The sequence below is a fragment of the Dreissena polymorpha genome, chromosome 3, assembly GCF_020536995.1.
Source record: "Dreissena polymorpha isolate Duluth1 chromosome 3, UMN_Dpol_1.0, whole genome shotgun sequence".
Classification (NCBI taxonomy): domain Eukaryota; kingdom Metazoa; phylum Mollusca; class Bivalvia; order Myida; family Dreissenidae; genus Dreissena; species Dreissena polymorpha.
Window position 1 is genome coordinate 73,217,614 of NC_068357.1, and position 17,739 is coordinate 73,235,352.

Here is a 17,739-nt window from a genome sequence, read left to right on the forward strand (position 1 = left end):
GCCTCGGTAAGTATCTGAATTATCACGATGTACAAGATTCAAATGCATAAGTTCATCGTCAGTATTAATCATTCAAAAGTAAGCATATCTATGCCAAGAATGGGTTGTTACTAAAAAAGGAATTAGGTTAGTGGGCATGGAGATACCTATAAATAGGTAATCTGCTGTTTGCCAAGGTTAAAGGGACTGTCCAACAGATTTAAGCGTTGTTCGACGTGAATCGATATTTTGGGAAACTACGAGGATTGCTTATATAGCTAAAAAATACTTCCGCATTTGTCGTGAGCGTGGATAGTCGAGTGGTAAAATCGGGAGACATTTTACTCCAAGCTTCCATGACTCTAGGGGCAGTGGTTCGAGCCCTATGGAGGTTAACGTTTTTTCTTCTTTTTTAAAATGGTATTTTTATTTTTTACTAGCGATTTTTAGTTCAAATGTTTAAATTTATCAATATAAAGCATTTAAAGCAGTTAATGACAAGCTTTAATACATGCCAAAATCTGTTGGACGGCCCCTTTAAGAATATCTATAAATAGATAATTTGGGATTCTAATGATGACTTTCCATGAATCATACCTCTATATCCCTTCATATTTGTTATGTTTATTCTTTTGCGTTTTTATAGCCCAAATCATAATAATAGGCGGATATACTGTGAAGCATCATTTATGTCTGTCCGTCTGTGTCCGTCTGTGTATCCGGGTGTCCGTCTTCAATTCGGTCCGTAGACACATACATGTATATATCCAGAGAAGTTCTACAGTGCTTTTCAACGTACGTCTTTTAAACTTGCAAGGATTGTTTCTTATGATATTGAGATTGTGCTTGTGTGAAATTGTTTTTCGTGGTTAACAATAGTTATGTGTATCAATTTCTGTAACATTATTATTGTTACTAAAGACCCTTCGTGCAAAAAAACCCCAACTCTTCAAAACCACAACGTCGCCTAGTTGTGTCATTAGGAACGTTACATATTTTTAAATGCATTTTTATTATTTCACATTTGCCACTTTCACGAAAAGAAAAAAATAAATATTTTTTTAATCAAATTGTATATTTTTCTGTTGAACCAACAAACAAAACTACAGAAATGAAGTACATCGAATTTGGTTTACTTTTTTAAATGCCGGTTCGGTGAAGTGCATTCTATAGCGTTCTATTATTATTATTTTGATTACATTTTTTGCTTCATTATTATCACTTATTTCAAGATTTATATGCGCAAGTCCAGCAAAATTAGTAATTTTTCAACAGTCCTAGCATTCCTGCTGTTCAAAATCACTATGACTTTACCAAGAATGCGTTGTTCCTTAAAAACAGACAAGGGTATTGGGAGTGACATAGTCATACTTTTAAATCGTTAGTTTGTTATTTAGTTTAAACCTATTATTTGACCTCGATTGCATAAAAAGCCAACGGCTTATTTGAAACGCTATCGAATCCGTTTCCTGGGACTAGAACCGGTACTTGGTGTCTTTTAGGGAGATCTAAAGAATGCTCCAACAGCGGCATCGAACCCGTGACCTCCCGAGGCGGACAATACATCCATTACGCCACGGCGACCTTCAAATTTGCTATTCCAAGTCGATTAAGCCTAGTCCCATATAATCACTGATGGATACGGAAGCCCTGGATCGTCCCGGATTCGTCAGTTCAAGATCCCGGGCGATACGTTGGATTTAAAGGATTTTTAGCGTCGACGGTCTTCCAAAGACCATCACCATAGCTAGGCAACAAAACGGACCAACCCGTACCAACACGGACAATCCCGGCAGCAATACGCAGTTAATACGACTAGCTAACGGACTGTCCCGGACCATCACGACAGAGACACGAATAGCCCTGGATACACTCGGATAAGCCTGTCATCTGCAAGGACCATCGCGGAACTATACTCCAACTATACATATAAACACGGCAGAGGTATGGACCAAACACGATTTTCCTCGAACCTACAATCAAAGCAGGTAATTTTCGGAGATCCATCGATTCAGCTCTTCGGTTAGCACAATGGTTGGAACATACGGTTTTCAACTAGGCGACCCGGGTTCAATACCCGTTCCCGGCAGCATGTGCGTTTGACGGTCACAATACTGGGGGTAGGGTTTCCTCCGGGACCTCCAACTTCCACCAACAGCATAAGACCCCACCAAATTTGAAATATTTCAGTAAAAAACAAAAAGCGCGAAAATGAAGCTATGCTTCGAAATTTGTACAAAATTTCGTGAGCCAAGTAATAAGGTAGGAGCGCTGGGACACACTCCGGGTCTTCACATAATGCAGCCTCAGACGTGGAGGAAACTCATAAACTCCTATGTACACACAAACCAGTTACCGAGCGATCGTAAAGAGCGCCGTCAGCTACCAATAAAAAACAACTGAAACAAGAAGAAACATGCTCCAGAACCATATCAAGATCGCCATCAGCTTAACAATTACATCATCTATCAACAGCAACGCCCAGAAAAACTGAGGCTAACACGAAACAGAAGACGTCCATGTCCTTTCATAGGAACATGACATGGTCGATTTACTTCAGGAGAACCCTGTGTTGTACACAAAGAGCATAACGAAATACAAACAAGCAATGTAGACAGACATCCGGAATGGCAACGTAGTAGAGTTTAATCTTGATTCCCGGCTATGTTGAAGATCTGGTATGGGATATTAGGGAATGTTAGACAAAAGAGTGGCTCGGCAACAACAAATATAATGGACTGGGACAACTTTCTTATGCAGAACTTTGTGTTCCCGGCGTCTCATATTACGAGAGGAAAGGGCAATTCAGCATTAAGCGAGAGTTTAAATGCATATTACTCGCGTGATTTTTCTGCTCATTTGTAATTTCAGGATGGTATTTGTATCCTGTAAATTGCTATATCTACTCCCAAATAAAATCGGATGTCGGATAAACCAAATGATACACAGTTAGTTGACAAGTTTCAAGTGTGTATTGCATTTGCCACATGCCCGAACTAGCTTATAAAGGCCGCTATTGAGTTAAATCGACGATATAATGTTTATCCACGACATTGAAGAGAAGCTAGAAATAAATAATAGTCACACAATGGACGTATCAGGATAAACCGGATAGATAGTTACTGTCTGTTTTATCCGGAAAGTTTATCAGGCTCCGCTCACCATATACAATTCCTACGCATTGCACAATAAACTTTTCATACTCAACACACCAACGAATTATGCTCAATATAATTTATACCATACAATAACAATGTGTTTAACTGAAATGTTTTCCCGGACTGTCAATGATGCACCCGGACAACCAAGGCATCAATACGACTGTCTCCGGTCCCTATACGGCAGCTACACGGACCATCCCGCGTGCTGCTATCTTCCCGTAACATCATGGATCAACACGGCAGTTTTGAACTTCCAAAAACGTTCGTATTGGCCTCCCGGAGCCCGAAGCACAGTCCCGGACGTTCCGGGAATACAAGGATCGACACGGCATCTACGCGGATCACATGCCGGAATGTTTCGGATATAAAAAGTTTGATCCGGCATTTATATGGGACATGGGCTTTAAAAATGACACGATCTCTATTAATAGATCTTAAGGAATTCTTTTAATGGTCTTATGCAAATATGTACATTTCAACTGTTAACATTTATATCCTGAAATAAAATTGTGTATGCATATTTAAATGCGTTAATATAAATTCAGATTGGCCAACTTCACGATTACAAATTTAAAAAAAATCCGTTTGTATCTTGAATTGAATTAGATATTATTCCTTATTTTAAACAAAACAAAATACGTAAATACTGTAAAGTATATGAAATCATAATTGAATTCTTCTTGAACTTGGCTTTCATTTTATTTGACATACAATTTTTGCCAATTAGTTATCACTTAGTACATATAGATTTATATGCACTTGTTCATCAAAATAAGTAATAATTCAACAGTTCTTGCAGACAAACTGCCCGATATCACTCTACCACGATTGCGTTGTTGCTAAAAATAAGGATAAGGGTATTGGGCATAGGATTAGTCATACTTCTAATTCGTAAATTTGCTATTTGAGACGGCAAAGAATGACATGAGGTCTATTTATAGATAATTTGGAATTTCGGTGATTATTTTCCACGACTCATAAATTTGAATCTCTTCAAATGTTTGTATTACTATAGCGTTTTGTGTGTTTATACCCTCAATATGAAGTAATAGTGGGTTTTCTGTTTGCTACTATTGACGTCTGTCCGGCTGTGTCCGTGTGCCTGTCTTAATGTCCGTCCTCTGTCAGTTGGGACAAAATTTGCCATACCCAGGGGTCTAAACTAAAATCAATCAAAAATCTATTCCTCTTAAACCAATGCCCAAACGTTTAATTATTTGTATCGAAATATTATTGCCGTTTTCTACACACGTTGTTAAAACGATTCCCCCTGCATTCAAAGTTAGCCATGCCCCATGGTCAGTGTTACAACTTGCTACATAATACTACGCAGCGTGGTGGGCGGGATATTCGTTTCTGCAGTGATACTTTCTAATTTCAATAAATTAAATTGAGTACTCTCTTAAATGTATGTTTCAATCAACACCTATTAATATGCGTATTCTGAAATAAAGGTCATTTTTGTATGTATATTTAAATGCATTTATATGATTTCCAATTTGCAAACTCCGTGATCACAATATTAATTTCAATAAATCCTTACTTATGTTTAAATATTTTTCTGTTGAAAGAAAGAATATATTCACATAAATAAAGTATATGTAATCATATTCGAATCATTCTTGAAATAGGTTTGCCCTTCAAAATGCAAGTATGGTGTAAGGCATGTTATAACAATCTATTATTGATTATATTTATAAAACTGTAAAATAATTACAATTTAAAAAGTCAGATGTTTAAATGTTAATAAATACATTTCTAATTGACTTTCTATTGCAAATATGAAATAATTCAACATACATGTTCCGTCCGTCTCCTACACTGAACTGATCTTGGCAAGGATTCAAATATACTGTCACATGGGTTTGGCGGGTTTCCACGAGTTGGACGGGTTCCCAAAATGGATCATATTCGGTCTCTTACAAATTTACGCATTGTTTAATCGTAGCCTATCGGGTTTACTGTTCTGCACCACAAATCCGCTAGAGGTATTCATATTATGAGGCAGTGGTTGGGGAAATGGTTAAAACTGCTCAGAAATCACATTTTCAGGTTTTTATATATTTTATTTCCACTTTCTGTTAGAAACAAAAAATAGGTTTCTATCATTTTTAGTTGTCGAGAGATTGACCTTAAAGGGGCTTGTTCACACTTTGATAAATTGACAAAATTGAAAAAAATTGTTTCGGATTTGCAAATTTTCATTGTATATATGATATTTGCTTTAAAAAAAATACCAAATTGTTTCCATGCTCCAAAATTTCCATTAAATGCAACTTTTGACGATTTGAAAACCTGAAAATTATAAAGCGTCTCAAACGCGAAATCAGTTATTTTTAGTCAGAAATTGTGAATGGGATCCCAACTAGTATACCAGAATGCAGCCTGCGCATGCGCGCTGCGCTTATCCGCTTTTGGTTTACAAACAATGCATCTCATTTCTGTGATCGAAAATATAAAAAAAGAGAAACAAAAGCCGGAGCCAGCGACATCGCTCGAATTTATTCAATCTTGGCGACAAGACTGAGTGTTTGCAGAACCATAGGAGTATCGTTGGAAGAGACGAAGACAGGGTAATGGCTTAAACACACGAATTGTAAGTCATATTTTAGAAGCTACGTTTAGTTTTTGGCAAGTGTTGCCTGTTTACAAAGGAATTTTAGCAAAAGTTTGGATAGGTATTTAGTTTTATTGTATGGATATTTTACTCTGCAACGAAACCAGATACGCACTGATAACATAATTTGTTCATTGCGCGTTTTAAAATAAGCCTTTATGCCCCTATGCCAAGATGTTCGTATCAATTTAAAGGGGCCTTTTCACAGATTTTGGCTTTTTTTTAACTTATTCATTAAATGCTTTATATTGATAAATGTAAACATTGGATCGTAAAAGCTCCAGTAAAAAATCAAGAAAAAAAATAAAAAAAAGGAAAAGAACATTGCCCGGAGCAGGTTTCGAACCAGTGACCCCTGGAGTCCTGCCAGAGTCCTGAAGTAAAAACGCTTTAGCCTACTGAGCTATTCTGCCAAGTACATATTCTTGACGTATTTTATACCTTACATAAGCAATCTTCGTAGTTTCACAAAATTTAACGACAAAAACAGAACTCTCCAAATTATTCAATCGTTTCGCGTTGCAACGCTTTATAATTTTTAGGTTTTAAAATCGTCAAAAGATGCATATAATGGCTATATTAGAGCATGGTTAATGTTCAGTATTACTGTTTCCTCACAAATATCATAACTAAAACGAAAAATTACGAATCTGAAACAACTTTTTTCAATTTTGTCAATTTACCAAAGCGTGAAAAGATCCCTTTAATGAATTCGTTATAACTTATAAGGAACACTCCAACACGAGTCAAATGAAGCATGAAATTAATGATAAATGATGAATTATGAATGATTTATTTATTCGGTATATATTATACTATAAAATATACTGGTATGCAAATGTATATGTTATATTATGTAATCAAATTATTATCATGATATGATTATATGATTATACAGTTTATTCCCTGATTTTAACATCAATTTTGTTTTTTCTTTAAATTGATATGTGATGAATTTTATAATCTAATACACACCTTCTTTTTAAGGTATTTAGGAAGACGTGCCGGCCAAACTATTGCAAGTTTGACTATTCAGCATAATGTTAGAACAACAAACTCTTCACCTATGCACGGTTATCAGCCCCCGCCAGGTCCTGGCCTGTCATTTGTGTCACAAGGAAGTACCACACCTGGTCATGTGTCAGGAATTGGAGAGATAACAGCTTACTTAGAGTATGCAAACAACCCTGTCTTAGCATATTTTAATTGACAAAATAATATATTTATATTCAATAAGATTCTATGTGCTTCCTAAAGTTCATTGGTAATATAATTGCTTTATCATTTTTTTACCAGAAACTTGTTATGGTATGAAAACCAGAGGATATCCGATAGCTGGTTTGTTTTCTGAACCGTTCAGATAAATTGCATGGTGATTGGTCATGAAATTATTTCAATGCCATTCTCCTCCAATCTCTAGTTGTACAGTAATTGTCAGTTAGTGACTCAAGTATGATAACTTCATCATATAATAAGCTCATACTGGTGAATCAAGAAGCCAAGAAAAGTATTGGTAGGTTCATAAGTTTATACTGGTGAATCAAGTAGCCCAGAAAAGTATTGATAGGTTCAGAAGTTAATACTGGTGAATCAAGTAGCCCAGAAAAATATTGGTAGGTTCATAAGTTAATACTGGTGAATCAAGTAGCCCAGAAAAGTATTGGTAGGTTCATAAATTAATACTGGTGAATCAAGTAGCCCAGAAAAGTATTGGTAGGTTCATAAGTTAATTCTGGTGAATCAAGTAGCCCAAAAAAGTATTGGTATGTTACCTGATTGGCATGATATGAATAAAATAATGTTTAAAATAGCAAACAAATTTCATGATAAGTTTTAGTGTACATTTCAAAATTACAAATATGCTTATATGTTATTTCAGAGTTAATTGAAGGCAGCCAACAATTGGACGGTGGTGCCAATCAATGAAAAGAAGGGATACACGTACATGCACTGAGTACACAGAGATCATCAAGGAAAAAACCCTTCGATCAAAGTTCCTTTTTGATTCAGCTTATCCAAAGCTGATTGCCTCTACAATTGCCCCTTATATATCCACCTGCGGCTAATGAGGAGCTGCAATATCCAATAGGTCAAGGGCAAGCAACCCGGAAACAATATGAAGATTTACTCATACAAATTGGTACATGGTGTATGTAACTATGTTGTTTTAACTAACTTCAACATACCATTATTATGAATTAAAAAATTGACAAAGCTGAAATCAATGATAACTGATTATGGGTAGGAACATGTTGTGTGAATTTGGCAGCATGGTTTTATAGGATGTATACCATTGAGTATAAAAGTGCATGTGTGACCCTTGCTGTTTTTTCAGTCAGAAGATGACTTAAGTATTTGAAATGATGCTTGAATTTATTTGTGTAATATGAAGGCGTGACCAAATGTGTGACATTATGGTCGACTGTCCTGTCATCATCATGGTGATAAAATGTGATTTTAATAAGTGAACTGCTTATAAACATAGGGCAGAAATATCATTGATAAAATACTGATGAACATAGCATACAAGTGCCCTGAAATGCCATGAGAATATGTATTTGAGTTTTAAGTGTGTACGGTATTGTGAATTTTGTTAATTGTTTTGTTATAAAAATATAGGATCCAAAGTATTCAATCATAGATTACTCTGAAAATGAAGAATAAGTAAAAAACTTGTCTGGCAAATAACTACATAAACAATGGGCCAAGTTCCAGATTTTTTTTGTCACAAGTCAAGACCATTAACAGAAATTGTTGACTCTTATAGGTGTTATGTATCATGATTTGTGTTAAGTTTTTTATGGGAGACCCATGATCAAACATGGTGAATTAATTGTTTTGTTATTACATTAAAGGATCCAAAGTATTTGATCATAGGTCACTCTGAAACAGAAGAATTTGTTAAAACCTTGTCTGGCAAATAGCTAAATAAACACTGGGCTCGGCATTTTCCTGATTTTTTGTCACAAGTAAAGACTATGAAAAGGAATTATTGACTCTTTTAGGTATAAGCTACCATAGTCAATGTTGAGTGCGTGCTGCACACCACATTTGTTTATGTTCCATTAACAATGACATCAAAGCACAATGCAATATATAGATTATGTATTGTTTTCCATTGTTTATCAGTCTATAAACAACCATTTATTGTAATAGCCTTACATAAACTGTCATAAAGATGATAAAGTGCTGTTTATCCATAAATAAACAAGGGCTGTTTGTAAAACATGCATGCCCCCCATACGGGCTTTCCGTTGTAGTGGCAGCCATTGTGTGAATACCATTTTTGTCACTGTGACCTTGACCTTTGACCTAGTGACCTGAAAATCAATAGGGGTCATCTGCGGGTCAGGATTAATGTACCTATGAAGTGTCATGATCCTAGGCAAAAGCGTTCTTGAGTTATCATCCGAAAATCATTTTACTATTTCGGGTGACCGTGACCTTGACCTTTGACCTTGTGACCTCAAAATCAATAGGGGTCATCTGCAAGTCATGATCAATCTACCTATGAAGTTTCATGATCCTAGGCTTAAACGTTCTTGAGTTATCATCCGAAAACCATTTTACTATTTCGGGTCACCGTGACCTTGACCTTTGACCTAGTGACCTCAAAATCAATAGGGGTCATCTGCGAGTCATGATCAATCTACCCATGAAGTTTCATGATCCTAGGCGTATGAGTTCTTGAGTTTTCATCCGGAAACCATTTTACTATTTCGGGTCACCGTGACCTTGACCTTTGACCTAGTGACCTCAAAATCAATAGGGGTCATCTGCAAGTCATGATCAATCTACCCATGAAGTTTCATGATCCTAGGCGTATGCGTTCTTGAGTTATCATTCAAAAACCATTTTACTATTTCTGGTCACCGTGACCTTGACCTTTGACCTAGTGACCTCAAAATCAATAGGGGTCATCTGCGAGTCATGATCAATGTACCTATGAAGTTCCATGATCCTAGGCCCAAGGGTTCTCGAGTTATCGTCTGACAACCACCTGGTGGACGGACAGACCGACCGACAGACCGACATGAGCAAAGCAATATACCCCCTCTTCTTCGAAGGGGGGCATAAAAATTGGTGGAATTCAGAAATAATTTGATCTGTCAAATGTTGAAAGTTGGAAACATTTATTCAAAATGTTATCAATTATAGTTTTGTTTCATGAATATAGAGTATTATGTTTTGTGTTCATTATGTTATGGATTTTGTTGTTTTGTTTTAAAATGTTTTAATAAATAACATGAAGAAATAAGAAGCTAGTTTGTTTAATTTTGATTTATTATTACATGTATATTACACAGCAAAACATTACTGCAAGAATGTTAAGTGGACACCTTATAATAATACATGTTGAGTTCAACACTGAACAAAAGAATATGCATCAATTAAAAACGACTCATAATACATTATTATATGAAACTGCATCATGATTCAAAAGTTAAAGAGCATATTGACAGCTAAAACCTAAATAGGTGAGCCTTGTCTTGGGAAAATGGGGCTTAATGCATGTGCGTAAATTGTCGTACGAGATTAACATGTGCTGATCATACCAATCAGGCAGACAATTGCTGCTTTATGGTATTTTTTGTTGAAAGGGAGAGAGAAAATCCAGATAAGGCGGAAAGTGTTGCCCCTGATTAGCCTGTGCAGTCTGCACAGCCTAATCTTGGACAACCTTAAGTACATGCATTAAACCCCCTTTTCCAAGAACGAGGCTCAAATATTTATTAAATGATTGATTAAGTCTTCCACATAACATCTTTTAAGAAACTTTCAGTAAAACATGTTTATTTGATGACAGGCTTGGCAAAATCAGTAGTAAATTCATAGTATTAATTTGTGTTACATTATAATACTTACATATTGTTGCTGGTTATAAATGTGGAAAAAGTTTGAATATGCATTGCTAAAATACATGTTAATTTTCTAAGAACTGCCCCTTTTATTTAAGGAATACTGTATGTATGCCCCTGTAATATTTCTGACAAAAGAACAAGATAAACAAATAATGATTAATAGAACAGTAAACTTGGTTTTCATTTTTTATACAAAGGATAATTATGTTCTTATTATTTACACTATATTGAAAGAAATAAGATTACATCATTTAATAAAGAATGCATTACTGAAGCTTCAAATTTAAAACAACCGTTTATCCACTTAAATGTTGCAAGCATTCTTAAACAACAAGACTAAAAAAGCTGTTAAAAATAATTGTATTAACTACTTCCTTTAAAAAAAAAGGCAGGTACAGTTTTGTTGTCGTCCCGTTGAAGGTGTTCATGTATCCAAAGGATGTACTGTGATCAATCTGTGTCCTCCACATCTTGTTTCGACAGTAAATGAGTTAAATTTTCTACACTTTTAATTTTAAGCTGAGACAATTACATGAGTAGTTTTACGTGTTCTATATTCATATTACAAGCAACAATATTTGATAAAGATAAAATGCATTACTAATTCGGTTAAACAGGCCCACAGACAAATAAAATATTTGATATAGATAAAATGCATTAATAATTCCGTTCAACAGTCCACAGAAAAATAACATATTTGAAATAGATAAAGTGCATTATTAATTCTGTTAAACAGGCCCACAGAAAAATAAACATGAAAAATGGGTCATATTCAACAACAGTAAACATACTGGTCTCTGGCTTGTACAGTATTGTCAGGCCATGCCACAACAAAGCTCGTCTTCATCATGTTCTTCCAAAAGTAACAATTCTTGCAAACACATCATCATGGTTAGCTTGAGGATGGTCCCAGCTGGGCCAGGACAGGCTGTCAGTGATAACTGTTGACTGTCTGGCAGCAATTTCCTTCAACAGCTCCTATGTTTCCGTATAAGTAAGGTGGTCTATGATATCCTTGAAAAGACATTTCTGCATTTAACAATAAATGTTTTGAACATAAAGCTAAGAATTTGACACAAGATGTAGCTACATGTACATATAGAATTTTTTATTTTTCATGACACCATTTTTTAACATTCCTGTCAGATTTTTTTGTAAAATTTCAATATTCACCTAGTGTAGTGTAGGATCATTTTTTAAATTCTTTGCTCATGTAGCAACACAGTTTTACATACAAAGACTTTGTTTTATATATCAATAATTAGTGCGTTGAACTGTGTTTTTTATGTTTCCATTCAAGAATATTGTGAAATGACATAAAAAAAAATTAATGAAATCTCAACTTGCCTGAATATCTGAAAACATTATCTACAAATTATTTCAATATTTTCAAATGAAATCAACAGAAAAAAAATGCAGCTAAATAAGTATACCTTTTCTGTTTCTTGAACCAAAGTGACAAAATCCAGTGATCCCTTCTTCATAAACTTCTTGGTTTAATTATGGTTGTATCCTATTGAAAAAGTAAATACACAATTTAAACCACTTTTTAAAACTATTTATGGTCTCTATTAAAAAAGTGTGTTGTAAATATGTGGTATTATTATCTAATAAGTTTTCTTCAACATTCAGGAAATCAAATCTTGAGGATATTAAAAAACAATTGAAAAAAGAGGAATATCCAGAATATTCTTGGCTTTTACAAATATAATGATACATGCATTTCAGATGACCTGTATTTGATTTATTCAAAATACAATGTACTGTTGAAATACACATTTATCAAAATAAATACGTGCTTTGCTAAATTAACAAAGAATATAAAGATAAAATACTTTAAATAAAGAAACAATAAGATGCTCGAAAATAAATTGGGGCGAGTTGTCTCTTGGTTGGAGAGAGTGACCATATCTTTGATGCGAGTTTGTTTTGGGGCAAGTTGGTATTGGGGCAAGTTGTCTGGCGCCAGATACATGCATTTGATGCCATGAATTACTAAACTGTGTTACTATTTTTAAAAATATTTTGGTTATTCAGTTTATTTATAAAATAGCTGTGCAGAAGAAACTGATATAAATACATTAACCCTTTGCATGCTGGGAAATTTGTCATCTGCTAAATGTCATCCGCTGAATTTCTAAAATTAGCCATTTCTTCGATTTTTTTTCAAAGAATACTATCAGAATAGCAAACAGTTTGGATCCTGATGAGACGCCACGTTCTGTGGCGTCTCATCTGGAACCAAACTGTTTGCAAAGGCCTTCAAAATTTGGTTCCAGCGCTTAAAGGGTTAACTATGAGTTTTGGGTTTAAATTAATAAACTACCAGTACCATTCAAATGCATTTTAGTTAATAATAAATGTCATTGTCATATAACACACAATAATGAATATGTCAATAAATGCACAGCATCTTGAATTGCCTGCCAACAAATAATGTTGTCACTGTCAGTTGTGAGGAAAGAAAAAGATACTGTACTGTTTAAATGATCTCAGTACTCCAAGGCTAATGATAAATTTAATTTATTTGCACGAATACTAAAGTTAATTCTGTATTCAACTTGGCTTTTAATTTTAGTCTCTGTCTGTAACTCAAGTGTAAACGAGAGAATCAGTATTTACGCGTTCTGTGATGTATATGCATATACTTATGTAACGAAAACGAATCATTTGATCAGTTATACTATTTTAATCTACTTTTATAAAAAGAAAATCATACGCACTATTGAGTTTTACAATAAAAAAACATATTTTACCTTCTTCTTCCGTGTTTGACAATACAGATTCCGCCATATTTGTTGTTGTTGTTGTTGTCACAATGCGTGTTTATATTTAAATTTACATTTAAAATCTATATTTAGTCGGGGAAAAAACCGATCCAAGGGTCAGTGGTTCGAGCCTTGGTGCGGCTTACTTTTTTCTTTCTTATTTTAACTTTATTTTTGTTTTATACTGGAGCACGTTATTTTCGATGTTTAAATTTATGAATTTAAAGCATTAAATGAAAAACTTCAAAAAATGCAATTTAAGTGTGAACAAGCCCCTTTAAGGTTATACCACCATTGGTGCAAAATGACTCATATTTTGCAAATATGCTTGGTAAACACTGGTAGATGATGAATACGCAGCATTTTTTTCTATCTTATTCCATAAATGCATTTTATACTTTTATACTTAACTCGACACATACAAACATACATTTTATTTGTGTCCTCTGATACCAAAAATTGTATTGTTGTTTGACATGGAAAAGTATAAATAAAAAGACCATAGAACACTAATGTGGTCTTTGGCTGTCATATTTTTTTTTTTTAAATACAATACTTACATTATAATGTTTATAATTATGCATATGAAAATGCAAATTCAGATTTTATTGATTTACAGCATTTGTTGTTAACATTCACCAATTAAAATGATACAAAGTATTTGTAACAGTATAGGCCTTAAATTAAATGCATGAGTCATACCCGGTGCCACTCTGTCAGAATATTCATACAAGCCTCCGAGGTCTACTCAGTCTATTGCTAGCGCTCACCACATGCACGCGCTCTATCAAGTTACCTTATAAACCATACGTGTAGTTTATTAAGTACACCATAAACATGGTGTCAGAAGATAAGTGATAATTGGATTAATCCGTTCGGACAGTTACAAAACAAAACAAAAAACAAAAAAAAACACATTTTGTTGTCTGTGCCCATTATCTGGATCTACGCTATGGGTGATGAAACACCACCAGCAATTTAAGCGCTCGTGGATTAACTACGAAAAAGCATCAGGACTAAGTGCCAGAGCAAAGGATTTACGTGCTGCTAAGTTCCTTACATGCATAGGACCGGAAGCTATGGACGTGTTCGAGGGATTCGCATTCACTGAGGACGAAAGCCAGGAAGACATAGACGTCATTCTACAGAAATTCGAAGCATTCTGTGTTGGGAAGACCGACGTTACGTACGAAGGATACCTGTTTCATACGGACGTACAAGGTGAGATCGACTCATTTGACACGTATTTGTCAAAAATACGACAACTTGCCAAGATATGCAAAGACCGATTGGTTATCGGAATACGCGACAAACAGGTGCGTAAACGTATTTTTACAAGAAGAAAAATTAACTTTCCAAAAATGCATTAATATGTGCAGTGCCGCAGAAGCCTCAAATTGCAAAAATCAAGACAATTAGCAATGGTGCGTCAGTTGTGTCCGACGATGTGCATGTCGTCAAAACAAAATCGAAGCCGCAACAAAATCAAAGCAATCACAGAGGACCAAAGTCAGCCGTCAAAAAATGTCCTTATTGTGGAACAAATTTCATGCCAAACGAGTGCCCGCCCTTAGGACTAAAGTTCCGAAAATGTGGAAAGCTTAATTATTATGCGTCAGAATGTCGCACAGCCAGAAAATCAAAACACAAAGGCCATGTGAAACAATGTGACCTTTCAGATGATGTGAATTGCGATGACATATTAACATTAAAAGCTGGAAAGTGTTTTCAGTTTTCACAACATAATTTATGCAAACATGCTACTAGTAAAACTCATGAAAACAATTAGATTCTGGTGCGACAACAAATATCAGTCCACGGTCACTAATCCAAGGAGTTGAAATTGAATGCACTGACTCAAAATTGAGAATGTATGACAAATCAGTGACCAAAGCTAAAGGGAAATGCCAATTAATGATAACAAAAATACAAAGACACATGCTAGGTACACTGTTGCAATTTTAGTTATTGATAAAGATGTAACCCCGCTACTGGGCGAAGAAGCAATCCAAGAAATGCAATTGATACAAATTTCAGTATCAAAACACATGCCCTGTGGACAACTCTGATTGTTTGTCAATGCATGATATTGAACAGAAATTTTCAACAGTCTTCATTGGTGAAGGTGAATTTTCTAAGCCACTTCATTTGAACGTTGATGATACTGTTCAACCAGTGAAAATGTCTGTACGACGCGTGCCGTTATCATTGAAACTTGAGCTAAAAAAACAGAGAGATAAACTTGAGAATAATGGAACAATTGCGAAAATTGACAACCCTACTGACTGGTTATCTAGTTTGGTAATTGTGAAACATGCTTCTGGAAAGATTCGATCCTAATCCCCTTAACAAAGCGATGAAGCGTAGCCATTACTTGATGCCAGTGGTTGAGGATTTATTACCAGAGCTCTCACAAGCAAAAGTATTCAGTAAATGCGTTGTCAAAAATGCTTTTAAGCGTGTCAAGCTAGATGAGGAGTAAAGCTATTTAGCATCATTTGAAACGTCTTAAATAATGAACCATTGGCTCAAGATGCCGTTTGGAATATCTCCAGCACCGGAATACTTCCAGCAGTATTTGCAAGAAAGCCTTAGTGGTCTCAGTGGAATAAGCGCCATAGCGGACGATATAATTATCTACGGCAAAGGTTCCACATACGACCAAGCCGTCAGAGACCATGATAACAACTTAAAAAGTTGTTGCAACGATGCATAAAACGTAAGATTAAGCTAAACATGGACAAATTGCAGCTACATAAGACGAGCATGTCGTTTGTTTATCATTTATTAACGGACAAAGGTGTTAAACCGGACCCGCGAAAGTTGAAGCAATCATGAAAATGCCGAAACCAACAGACAAGCAGGGTGTGCAGAGACTATAAGGTCTTGTCAATTATTTGACAAAGTTTCTACACAATCTCAGTGACATGTGTGAGCCACTACGCCAGCTTACACACAAGGAAAACTTATTCCAGTGGTCCCATGCGCATGCAGAAGCACTACACACGATCAAGCAAGCAGTATGTAATGCCCCTGTGCTACGATATTTCGATTCAAAGCTCGAAACTACAATCCAATATGATGCATCTGATACCAGATTGGGGTGTGTGATGTTTCAATGTGGACAACCTGTTGCATTTGCAAGTCGAAAAATGTCAAAATCGGAGATAAACTATGCGCAAATCGAAAAGGAACTCTTAACTGTGCTGTTCGGATTTGAGAAGTTTCACTAATATGTATATGGTCGGAAAGTGACTGTATGGAGTGACCATAAGCCGCTTGAAATAATAAGCAAAAATCCGTTGCTCAGAGCTCCGAAACGTTTGCAGAGGATGCTACTAAAACTGCAAATGTACGATTATGACTTTGTGTTCCAGAAAGGCGACCACATGTACATATCGGATACGTTTTCAAGAGCATATCATGGCCATCGTTCATGGAAACTCGACGTCGTTCTACTCTCGGAATACGAAAAAGAGATTGAAAGTACAAAAATGACGGACTATCTTGTACTTTCTCATGCAAAACAAGACAATATACGCAAGCAAACACTAGCAGACCCGACCTTAAGAATCGCGATTGATCGAATAGGCAACGGATGGTCAAATACGCCACGAGACGCAAAGCCATATGTATCAGTGCGCGATGAACTCACATGCGAAAATGGAATTATATTCCGAGGAGATCGCGTAGTGGTGCCGAAATCGATGCGAAAACACGCGCTAGAACATATTCATTCTCACACTGGTGTTGAAGGATGTCTAGCAAGAGAACGCAACAGTGTTTATTGGCCGAACATGACGTCAGAAATAAAGGATTACGTCAGCAAGTGTGAAACATGCAAGTCGTTCGGTAGGAAGCAGTGTAAGCAAACGCTTACCAGCCACGACGTACCAGATCGTCCATTGGCTAAAGTAGCAACGGACGTGTTCACATTCAACAACAAGGAGTACTTAGTGACAGTGGACTACTTCATCAATTTCTTTGAAATCGATTTCTTGGAACAAGCCACGACCAAAATTATCATCAGAAAGCTTAAGCAACATTTCGCAAGACACGGAATACCGGGAACGCTTGTGTCAGATCAAGCTACAGTGATCAAGTCTGAGCAGTTCAAAGCTTTTGAAAATTAATGGGACATTACTCACTCATAATCGTCAGCTCGATTTCCCGAGAGTAACGGAAAAGCCGAGAGTGCTGTAAAACTGGCCAAGAACATAATGAAAACAGCGAAACACTCGAACACTGATACTTTGATAGCATTGCTAAATTTCCGGAATACTCCGCAACAATCTACTCGCTATAGCCCATTGCAACAGTTGTTCAATCGGGCAACAAGAACACTGTTACCC

General features: G+C 35.8%; 2 long non-coding RNA genes across 2 annotated transcripts; one reads left to right on the forward strand and one right to left on the reverse strand.

Moving 5' to 3' along the window:
* Positions 1–5,531: 5,531 nt before the first annotated feature.
* On the forward strand, positions 5,532–8,677 carry LOC127874762 (uncharacterized). Its single transcript, XR_008047081.1, has 3 exons — positions 5,532–5,736; positions 6,745–6,930; positions 7,637–8,677. It is a non-coding gene; the product is annotated as an uncharacterized LOC127874762 (long non-coding RNA).
* Positions 8,678–11,243: 2,566 nt separating this feature from the next.
* On the reverse strand, positions 11,244–13,428 carry LOC127874766 (uncharacterized). The gene is made up of 3 exons (XR_008047086.1): positions 13,376–13,428; positions 12,053–12,132; positions 11,244–11,633 (listed from the first exon to the last, which is right to left on the reverse strand). It is a non-coding gene; the product is annotated as an uncharacterized LOC127874766 (long non-coding RNA).
* Between the last annotated feature and the right edge of the window lie 4,311 nt (positions 13,429–17,739).